Genomic DNA, 12,180 nt, shown 5'->3' with positions numbered 1-12,180 from the left:
TATGAGAAGGGACTCCCCAAAGGCATGGATGTAGGGAAGGTAATTATGCAGACTTTTTTTTTTCTGGGATTGTTCTGAGAATTAGAGATAATACATATCAAGAACTGAGTGAAGTGACTGGTAAAATAGGTGCTCAGCAAATGACAGCTGAAACATATTATATTGTACCTGACCTACAGTAGGTATTTAGTTAAGGAATGTTCTCTTTTCTGCCTACTCTCCTTCCCTCATTACTTTGCTAATAGAAGAAAATTGTAATTCAAAACAAACAAGGGACACAAAAACAATCAAACCCACATCAGTGATTTTTAATTTTTAAAATATTTATTTATTTATTTATATTAAGTTATGTCAGTCACCATATGGTATTTTATTAGTTTTTGATGTAGTGTTCCATGATTCATTATTTGTGTGTAATACCCAGTGCTTATTGCAATGCATGCCCTCCTTAATACCCATCACCAGGCTACCCACCCCTAACCCCTCCCCTCTGAAACCTTCAGTTTGTTTCCTGGTGTCCATAGTCTCTCATGATTTGTTTCCCCCTCTGATTCCCCTCCCCTTTAGTTTTTCCTTCCTTCTCCTAATGTCCTCCATGCTGTTTCTTATATTCCACATATGAGTGAAACCATATGATAATTGTCTTTCTCTGCTTGACTTATTTCACTTAGTATAATCCCCTCCATTTCCACCCATGCCAATGCAAATGATGGGTATTCAACCTTTCTGATAGATGAGTAATATTCCGTTATAATTTTTATAAATGAAATATCTACAAAAAATAGTTAAGTTAAAAAAAGTTAAAAAAAAATCTCCAAACCAAAACTAATAGGATGTTGGGAAAGTGCATACTTTATTACTGGATTTTCTTTATCTCTCACCCTAGGGTCTTAAAGCCATACAGGATACTGAGTTTTCAAAGAAAAATCCCATTATAGTGACCAAGGCAGTGAAGAAGACACAGACATTTAACAAAGAGTTTCCATACCTGATAGTTTAACTAAAAAAAGTTTTGAGGTTAATCTCTTTTTCAGACAACTCTATTGAAATCCTTGAATCTGTAAGTTGGAAGGGACTCAGAGGCCTTTGAATTTTATATCCTCCATTTCTCTTTAGCAATGGTTCTCAAACTTGTTGATTTTAGGAAAATTTTACACTATTAAGGGCCTCAATGTGATTTTTGTTTCTGTATTTTTGTATCTGTCAATATTTAGTATATGAAAAATTCAAACTAAGAAAAATTAAACAGAAGGACATACAGCATACATACCATTCGGGTGCCTGGGTGGTTCAGTAGGTTAAGTGTCTGCCTTCAGCTCAGGTCATGATCCCAGGGTCCTGGGATAGAGCCCCGCATCAGGCTCTCTGCTCAGTGGAGAACCTGCTTCTCCCTCTCTCTCCACCTGCCACTCTGCCTACTTATGAGTCTATCTCTCTGTCAAATAAATAAATAAAATCTTTTAAAAAAAGAATATATAGCATACATTCCATTATCTACCAGAGAGCAAAGACTCATCAATATCATTATACCCTCTGGAAAACATCACTGTACATTCTTAAGAGAGAGTGAAAGCAGACAGTATCTTAGTGTTAGATTAATGGTTTTGACCTCACTAAACACCTGAGAGAGTTTTGGGGACTCCCAGGGGTCTGTGGACCACATTTTGCAAATCGGTACTCTTATAGTCTCCCTGTCAAATAGGAGTTGCTCAGCTGAAGTAGCTGGAGACAGTATGGTATAGAAAACAGTCTCTATTTTGGACACAAGAAATTAATTTTCTAATCTATAAAATGGGGAGTGATAATAATTAAATATACCTCATATAGTTTTGAAGATTAAACAAAATGAGGTGATTTATCTAACCTATATTAGGGACCTTGTACAAAACCGGCATATGGGAGGCTCCCAATAAATAAATCTGAATAAATTCAGCTTTCCTATCACTGACATAAATACCTGACAGCTCACTGCCTCATGAGGTGGCTTACTTGGGCTTTGGTTTTTAGAAATTTCCTCCTCCTGCCTCTCTGTAATTTCTACCCTATAATTTTAGTGCTGTTCCTCTTTACAGAATAAGGCAAAGTCCTCTGAGTTTTAGATAAAAGCAGTTGTGTCACCTTTAGGTAGTTTTTCTTATAAGCTGTGTTGTGATTTCTAGATTATCCTGATAATTTCCCTGCCCTATGGATGCAGTTTCTCACTCAACAAATATTTATTGAGCACCAGTAGTAAAAAAAAATTCTGCTCTGTTCTCTTGACACTTACATTTTAAGTGTAGGAGACAGATCTAAAGCAAGTAAGCAAATGAATAATAACAGATGCTAGGTCCTACAATGGAAAACAAAGCAAGGTAGGGAACTGAGAGTGACAGAAGGGTGCAATTTTAAATAGAGTGACCACATAAATGCATTTCTGAAGAAGAGACATTTGGGTGGAAACCTGAATGAAGTAAGGGGGCAAGCCAGGCTGAGGGAAAAGTCACTGTAAAATTTCAATTTTATTCTTATTGTGGTTGGGATCCACTGGAAGATTTTAGGTAAGAAAATGGAGTTACTATGAATTATGTTTCAAAAAAATAATTCTTACTGCTTTGTAGAGAACAGACAAGGGGGCAAGGATAGAAGTAGAGGGAACAACTAAGCAGCTGTTGAAATAGTCTGGACAAGAGGTTATGATGCCTTGGAAGTGGTGAAAATTTAAACTGGGATAGAACACAGAACCAGTAGGGTTTGCTAATGGATTGATGTGTTATATGAGAAAGAAGTAGGAATCGGGGATGATATCCAGGATTTAGGCAAGAACAACTAGATGGGAGGTGATGCATTGACTAAAAAGGGGAAGACTGGCTGAGGAACAGGGTGGAAAGACAGGATCACTAATTCCATTTGAGATCTAAGTTAAATTTGAGCTTCCTATTAGACATCCATATGGAACTGGATCTGAGGGGAGAGTCAGGGCTGGAGCTTGCTCTGACATTTGAAAGTGAGTGTTACTATGTAGTGAAGGGATAACATTCAAGAATTGAGCCCTGGAGCACCCCAGTGGTTAGAAATTGGGAAGATGGGGAAGAACCAGCAGAGGAGACTGAGATAAAAGTGGCTAGACATAAAATAAAACAAGAGTCTGTGGTCACAAAAACCCAGATGTGTTCAAAAAGGAAGGAGTAATCAACCTAGCCAAATGTATCTGAGAAGACATACAAATGGCTATCAGACACATGAAAAAATGTTCATCATCATTAGCCCTCAGGGAGATTCAAATTAAAACCACATTGAGATACCACCTTACACCAGTTAGAATGGCCAAAATTAACAAAACAGGAAACAACATGTGTTGGAGGGGATGTGGAGAAAGGGGAACCCTCTTACACTGTTGGTGGGAATGCAAGTTGGTGCAGCCTCTTTGGAGAACAGTGTGGATATTCCTCAAGAAATTAAAAATAGAACTCCCTAGGACCCTGCCATTGCACTCCTGGGTATTTACCCCAAAGATTCAGATGGAGTGAAAAGAAGGGCCATCTGTCCCCCAATGTTTATAGCAGCAATGGCCACGATCACCAAACTGTGGAAAGAACCAAGATGCCCTTCAATGGATGAATGGATAAGGAAGATGTGGTCCATATACACTATGGAGTATTATGCCTCCATCAGAAAGGACGAATACCCAACTTTTGTAGCAACATGGACGGGACTGGAAGAGATTATGCTGAGTGAAATAAGTCAAGCAGAGAGAGTCAATTATCATATGGTTTCACTTATTTGTGGAGCATAACAAATATCATGGAGGACAAGGGGTGTTAGAGAGGAGAAGGGAGTTGGGGTAAATTGGAAGGGGAGGTGAATCATGAGAGACTATGGACTCTGAAAAACAATCTGAGGGGTTTGAAGTGGCGGGGTGTAGGAGGTTGGGGTACCAGGTGGTGGGTATTATAGAGGGCACGGATTGCATGGAGCACTGGGTGTGGTGAAAAAATAATGAATACTGTTTTTCTGAAAATAAATAAATTGAAAAAATTTAAAAAATATATCTTTAAAAAAAAAAAAAAGAAGAAGAACTTACACCATAGCAGTTGATACTCTCTTGCTTTCCCCCAAATTTTCTGTGGTCCTTTCCAACCCTGGGGTAAGGGGCTTATTAGGACTTTTCAACAATGATACTACCTTGGGGGAAATTAACTTATGTCTTACAAATCTCTCTTAAATCCTACCAAAGCTACTACAAATAAATACATATAGTTCTTATGTAACATGTGACATATAGTTCTTATGTAAATGGAAAATGCAGGTTTAAGACAAATACCCTGCAAATTTCAATCATTAGAGAAATAGATGCACATCGTCGGCTCCCATATATCCCATCACCTAGATTTAAAAGTTGTTAACGTTTTGCTCCACTATTTTTTTTTTTTTACTGAAATGTCTTCAAGTAAATTAGAGACATTGACTTCTCATTCTTAAATACTTCAGTATCATAAACCCATTATATGTAGGAATTTTGAAGCTGTCACTGCCTTTCAAGATGTGGTGTCAAGAACTGCACAAGAGTGTTCCAGATGTTGACTGGTCAGTCAAGCAAACAGAAAGGATAACTAGACTCATCTTTTGTTAATATAGATTACAATCTCTGAAATTAATCATTTTAGAGGCCATAGCACACTATTGATTCAGGTGCATTTGTGGTCAGTTCAAGTCCCCAAGTTCTTTGCACATGTATTGCTGCTGTCAAGTCAGGCTTCCCCTATCTTGTATTTATGTAATTGAATTTGTGTTGGTTTTAGCCTGAAAATATTTTGAATTGGAATTGTGCCCTCCAGTGAGTTAGTTAATCCTTTTGTACTTTGATTCATCAGCAAAGCTGGTAAGTAAATCTTTTATATATTCATGTAAATGTATAGTAGCTTCTTTCTAAAATTGACGCTTTCACTATCTTGGAATTGTGGAGACTGCAATAAGATCATCTCAGGCATCAGGAATGGACATTTTGTAGGATAAATGATTTAAGTATGCCTGATTAATGATTGAAATCTATCATTTTTGACTATGGAGACCATCTGGCTTAACAGACTGATGATATCTGAATGCAATTTTCTAAGAAATTCTAAATCATTCCACAATAACTATTGAATATAAGCAAATAACTAAGGAGTTTCTTAGTAGAGTCTTGGAAACATCCACATTATTCAAGACCGCTAAATCCAAGGCTGGATTTGTTTTCTGAGGACTCCATGCATTTGCTTGGGTGGCTTCTCAGATTTACACAGAGATCATTTTTTTTTAAAGTCACTTCATAATATTTTATTTAACAGATGTGACCTTTTAAGACATAAGAATTCTGCTTACATCGTGTAGATGAAGAAACAAAACTAATTGGAAAAAAACTTGGCAATATATATGACATGAGGCTGCTTTATATAAAAGCCAAATGTATTTGTTAATATTGCTTAAAAGGTTTTTCTTTAGATCCTTAGTAGCTTTAAAGAGTGTTATGGTTGAAAATATTTTTTATTAACATATAATGTATTATTTGTTTCAGGGGTACAGGTCTGTGAATCATCAGTCTTACACAACTCACAGCACTCACCATAGCACATACCCTCCCCAGTGTCTATAACCCAGCCACCTTATCCCTCCCTGTCCCCAGCAACACTTAGTTTGTTTCCTGAAATCAAAAGTATCCTATGGGCTGGTCCTGTCTTGTTTCATTTTTCCCTCAGGGATCATTTTTTCAACTTAGGCATGAGAATGAGCTGGTTGGACATTTCCTGGCTCTGCTTCCTGCTTAGAAAGCGAGACTTCACTGGAAGCATGTCTTCAACTGCTAGATAAGTGGTATTTTTATAGATTTTCAAATTGAGCATATAATATGCCCAAGCAGAAGGCATAGTCTTAGTAGTACTCTGACATGAAATAGCAGATCAGTATTGTAGAACTCCACATTCCTCAGTATGGTCTTCAGTTCTTGAGTATTTCAGAATGAGAGCTCTGTGACACTAGCTTTCATGAAGAGGCACGATACCATAGTAATTAAGACCATAAGTACTGGACTTTGACTGTCTAGGTCTAAAGCCTGTCTCTATCATTTATTGACTGTGGAACTGGGGTACTTTATTTAATCTCAGTGGAGAATAATTTCCTTATCTGTTAATGATGAAGATCATATAAGCACCTATCTCATATTTCAGTTGTGAGGATTAACAGTGTTCATTCAAGCAATGTGCCAAGCATTTAATAAATGTTAGCTACTGTTATTTGTTGTGGATCTCATAGTTCTTATTGGGGCCCAAAGCATTAGATAATATTTGGTCTCATATTCATGAAGTTCTTCGTCTAAACTTAAATACATCTAATCTGGGAGTGGTCTAGGTTGCCATGTCATCTCCCATATTTACCTTTCATTTTTTTTCCACTTCCATGTCTCCAAAGGCCCAGTAAAAACTGTTTAAAGATCCATGAAGAATGCTCACATACCTTCTACTTTGAACAAGTCAAGGTAATTATGGTCTCTTGGTTGCTTGTCCTTAGTCTTTAGATTAGCTCCTGTGGTGGCTGACAACCACACCAACTTTCCAGGGGGAAGAAATATAGGAAACCTATTTTTCTTCATACATGAGTCTATAGATATACTGCTTTCAGCATTCCCAATATTTACCTTTTTCTAGTGTTTTCTCATGATTAGATTGAAGTTACACATTATTGGAAAGGCTAACAGTGGTATGCCCTTCTTGTGCGGTCTCTCAGGGGGTACATGATGTTACTATATATTACAACTAATGATAATCTGGATCACTTGGTTAAGGTGGTGTCTGTCAGGAGTCTCAACTATAAATTTACCATTTTTCTTTTTGAAATTACTAAATATTTTTGGGAAGATACTTGGGCGTATGTAAATATCCTATTTCTGCTTAAGATTTGCCCCACTTGTACTAGCATCCACCAGGTGCTTTTGCTTGCAGCAGTTATTCCTGTGATGTTCTAATGGTGGTCTTCTATTTCCCTCATTCTTTGTACATTTATTAATTGGAAATTGGAAAGTGCTGTCTCTATACTCCCTACTTATATTCACTTATTTTGATACCAGCAAAAACTAATAGGCATTTATTTTATTCTTTGAGTTATAATTCCATATTATGATTAGTTTGTTGCTCAAATTATTCTAAATTTGGCCATTGGTATCTCTTTCAGGTTGCCATCTGTGTTTGACATGCCCTTTACATTTTTGTTTTTGTTTGTTTTTAAGCACTTCCTTATTTTCATCATTACAAGATGCATTGGGTTTATCTTTGTTTTCCCTATTCTGCCCTGGAGTCAGCCAATCTTTTGTCTAATGGAGAGTGATATTTTAAAACCATGATTTGTGCCTTAAGTATGCTTGTTGGTTGAAATATCACTGTTTCTAGGCCCTCTCAGTGGATACAGCTAGGAAATAAATAAGTAAGTAAGTAAAAATATAAACTTATATATGCACACATCTATATTTCTGTATCTGTCTGGATTACATTAAGAAAAAACCATGAGTTCATATTGATACTATGGCTCCAACCTCGTGTACAGGGTTCATTTTAGTTTCCTTCTTTTCCTTATTTGTACCTTTTTTCCCTGACACTGAGAAACCTGGTTCTGATTATCTACAATATATTTAATTTTTAAACTACTATATTAAAGTAGTTTCAGAATCTCTGAGTCATACCTCTATGAGAAACAAATTTGTGAACTAGAGTGCCGTATTTGTGGTTTTTTTTTTTTTTTGGTCTTTAGCCTTATGATAGCCAGTCAACACTCTTTTTTTCAAAGTTATTTAGGTCAACTATTTTCTCTCCTTCCCCATCATCATGTAACTTGATTGTAACTAGATTTATTTGTCACAGTCTTCAGTTCATCACAATTTCCCCCAACACTTGGGTTGAATTTTCTAAAATTTATGTATATCTATAATGTGGGGTTTTGACAAATGCTTATAGTAGGATATCCAGCATACCATATGGGAGAGTTCCATCACTCTGAAAAGTTCCTCATGCTGCTCCATCAAGATCAGATCTTCTCGTTACCCCTAACATTTGGCAACCACTTGTCTTTTTTCATCCATATGGTTTTCTCTTTTATGGAGTGTCATATACATGGAATCGTATGATGTGTTTGATTTTGATTTTGAATTTGGCTCTTTAACTTAGCAAAATGCATTTAAGATTCATCCAAGTTGTATATATTGATTGTTCTTTTCATTTGTTTTTTATTTTTTAATGAATATGGTAACTTTTATTTATTTAATGATGTGCATACTTAATTCTAAATCATTTCAATGTTAAAAGACCCTTATTCATTCAAGGAAGACAATTCCTGTCAGTTCCTTTCATTTTGACCTGAGTAGTTGTCCATGGTAGGATACACCATAGTTTGCTTAATCACTAACCCATTGAAAGGCATTTAGATTATTTCTACTTTTTGACTATTTTGAACAAGGTATAATAGCTTTAAGCATTTATGTATAGGTTTTTGTGTGAGCATACATTTTCATTGTTCTTGGGTAGGTACCTAGCAGTGGGATCAGTAATTCTAAATAAAAATATTTATTCAAATATCCAGAAAAGAAAAAGGAAAACATAAGTATTCAGTACCGTATTTTGGTAACTACAACATTAATCCTATATCATTTGAGTATAGTTTTGTAACTCTCAACTTCACATCTCCATGACCATTTACCCTCAGAATCTTCTGATTTTGGTCAAACTGGGTGCATTTGTATTCTCCCATAATTCCTGTTTTGTAATCCCCATAGTGATTCCACATGTTATATTCTGGTTTATCATTACATAGACTAAGGTAGACCCTTGATCACACCTTCCCTGAAACAAACATACTTCAATACAAAATGGGAAGTTTTGAAACCAGGTCCTGACATTTTTTATTAGTCCCTGAAAAACATTGACTTTGTAATGACCATTTCTTAAGGAGATTCCATTTGTTTAGTCAGAATGAGCAATGACTTACCTGATGTTAATTGACAGACTTCTTAAAGAACCCCTGTCCTACTCTACTAAACCTATCAGCTTGCTACAGAACCTGGAATTGCTGTCATTAGCATCACTCTTATGGGCCAAGGTTCAGTCATTTTCTCTAGAAGGTTTCTGTTAAAAATGCTCATTTTTAATCTGTGAGGACAGGTGTTTAACACATTAGCTAGTTGTCGCCTCAGAGAGATCACAACTCTGATCTCTGAGGTTGTTCTCTACTGACACCTTTTTGTTAGTCAGCAAACACTCAGTTTTGTCTCACACTAAACTGTGAGCTCTTAGACTGAGGGTAAAGTTCATTTCTGTATTCCCAGTGCCTGGCATGTAGTAGGTGGTCCATATATGACACTCCAGAAAAGAGAAAATGAGTAAATGCATGATGAGTACATGATGCTTGAGGATATAGGGTAAGGAATTTACAGGGAAAGGTTTTTCATATTTTGCATAGTCAGGAAAAGGCAAACCTAGATGGGAGACCATAGTAGGGGTTTGGAGTACCGGAGAGCAGCAGGGTGGTATAGGTCTGTTGTGGGAACAGTGGACTACAAAGATGGGAACTAATTGAAGGCCAGCTTCAAAGTTAAAGCTTTTGGGAAGCTGCGGCTAAGGGAGTGGGCTCTGGGGACAGAATGGGCTAAAATGTCAGCCTTGCTACTTCTTAGAAGATTTTGGCTCTTACTTCAAGTAAGCTAGGTATCAATCTGGGATGTGGTGTTTGATTAAAAGAATAGCGTGCTCTGACTTTTATTTTAACGGGATCACTCTGGTTACATTCTTAGGAGTAGAATGAGGTGGGAGGGCAAGGACATCCTTAGAGGCATCAGTAAAGAGGCTATAACATTAATGTAAGCTAGAGATGAGAGTTGCTTGGGTCAGTATGGATGCAGAGGAGGTTGTGAAAAGTAGTCAGATTCAGCATATATGTGGAAGGTAGAGTTGTCAGCATTTTATGATGGGTGATGCTAGATCTCTTTCCTCTGTGTCTAACAAAACAGGGCAAAGAAAAACTAAACACTTTATAATGTCTACTGACTATAAAATGGAAATTGTTATTAATGTTTAAAACAGAGCTAATTTCCCAGTAAAGCAAAACTTCCCACACCTTGGAGTCAGTGTGTTTCTACCGGCTGATATAAGGCCTTCAAGTCCATGTTTTCCAGGTGGCTTCTATAAGGAGCTTTAGCAGAGCAGTATTTACATTACTTCTATTCCGGCTGATTGAATCTGTAGCAAACAGAACAGTGTATAATTTTATCTCCCTTGAAAGCATTTCTGACTGGATTCTGTCACTCTTCATATGGGGAATAGTATTCTTTCAGGATGTACTGCTTGCAGGGCAAGTTTTTACCCAATGAGGTAAATGTCCTATGAAAACAATTTGATCAGATAAAGGTTCTTGAGCCCCACCCTATTCACCCATGTACACACACTCAGCTTCATGTATTTTAGCAATAATCACGCCTCGGATAAACCTTATTGGCTACAATACTGCCACTGCGCAAAGCTCAGCTTCAGGTATTTTAAGTGGAAGTCTCTTTGGTCCTGTTATGAGAAGACAGAATCTTGGTTAGAATAACAATTGATATTCTAATCCCTGGATAAATTTTTCATTGTTGAACTTCTGCTGATTACCCAGATGATTTTATAGGATTGTGTAGCACCTGCTCTGAAAGCTTATTAATGAGCAGCCTCTGATTTGTTTATTGATTACTGTCCCTTGGATTAGAATTAAACTCCTTAATTCATTCGCACCTCTCAGAGTAGTGGCCCTTTTCCTGTTTACTCTGACATAAGTAGGCATACAAGCAGAAAGGGAAAAGTTATTAAGGGGATCTGAATTCCTCAGAAGACTTGTCGTTTCATGATTGAGCCTAACTGTGATTGAAAAATGTAATAATCCACTTGCACTCCAGGGTTTGCAGCAGGAGCTGGGAGCGATCTCTAGGAGTCCTGTGTGTCTGGGAAGGTCACCAGGCACAGCTAGCAGATACAAATGGCTTTGGGCAGTTTGGTTGAAATCCCTCCTTTGCAAGGATGACATTTGGCCTTTCTTTGAGGTGAGAACTAGAGAAGTCCTTGTGATTTCTGTCAGTGTGCCTATACACAGGGTAGTAGCTAGAGACCAAAGCTTGCATGCAAGAGAGTGCCTATAACTTAAACAGTTATATCCCAGTTTGTCTGAAAACTCAAGGGAAATTCCATTTTGATGGACCCCTCTTTGGATAGAAGTAAAATTTTCAAAACCTAAGGGTTGAAGACTTAAGTGATAATTCTGGATCTTTGTCTTTTACTGTGCTTCAGTATACTTTGAAAGGCATGAGAAAGTAAGAAAATTTCTCTTCTATCATTATTTAAATAGATTCGAGTTCTCAGAATGTTCATAGGCACATTACTAATTCCTGGAAAATCTATTTTTACAGAGTGCGTTTTATGTCTGTCCATTCTGTAAAAATAGAATTTTACTGGGTGAGTGTATATATATTCAGAGCCAGTTTATGAACCTCATAAGAGAACCAGTCTCACAGTTTTGTAATCTCACGACATATACAAAGAGAACAGCGCAGCACAATCCAGAAGCAGGCCGTGAGAAACGAAAAGATCTCAATAATAAAAATACTTTCATTTATTCAAATTTTAACAAATATTTAATGAGCAATTATTAGATGCTAAGAACTGTTGTAGGATATATAAATACAAATGTGAGCAAGATAGATAAAATCCCTGCCCTCTTATGTTCTAGTATGTGTGCTGAGGGGGATGTGAAAAAGGGCAATAAATAGTAAATAAAGCAACAAACAAGGTGATTTTCATAAAGAGACTAGTGCTATAAGGAAAATGGAGTTTTGGGATGCCTGGGTGGCTCAGCTGGTTAAGCGGCTGCCTTTGACTCAGGTCATGATCCCAGTGTCCTGGGATCAAGTCCCACATGGGGCTCTAGAAGCTGGGAGCCTGCTTCTCCCTCTGCCTCTGCCTGCCACTCTGCTTTCCTGTGCTCTCTCTCTCTCTCTTTGACAAATAAATAAATAAAATCTTAAAAAAAAGAAAATGGAGTTCTGGGATGGAGTGCCTCATGAACCTATATGATGAAGCTCAGCCAGTAATAAAAAGTAATCAAGGAAGGTCTTTCTAAGAATGGGATGTTTGAGAATTGAGGTCTAAACAATGAGTGGAC

At 37.1% G+C, this 12,180-nt stretch overlaps 1 pseudogene; it reads right to left on the bottom strand.

Moving 5' to 3' along the window:
* Positions 1-10,452: 10,452 nt before the first annotated feature.
* Positions 10,453-10,514, bottom strand: LOC132007885 (U4 spliceosomal RNA; annotated as a pseudogene).
* Between the last annotated feature and the right edge of the window lie 1,666 nt (positions 10,515-12,180).

The sequence above is a fragment of the Mustela nigripes genome, chromosome X (genome assembly GCF_022355385.1).
Source record: "Mustela nigripes isolate SB6536 chromosome X, MUSNIG.SB6536, whole genome shotgun sequence".
NCBI classification, from domain to species: domain Eukaryota; kingdom Metazoa; phylum Chordata; class Mammalia; order Carnivora; family Mustelidae; genus Mustela; species Mustela nigripes.
This window is presented reverse-complemented; position numbering and strand designations above follow the sequence as displayed.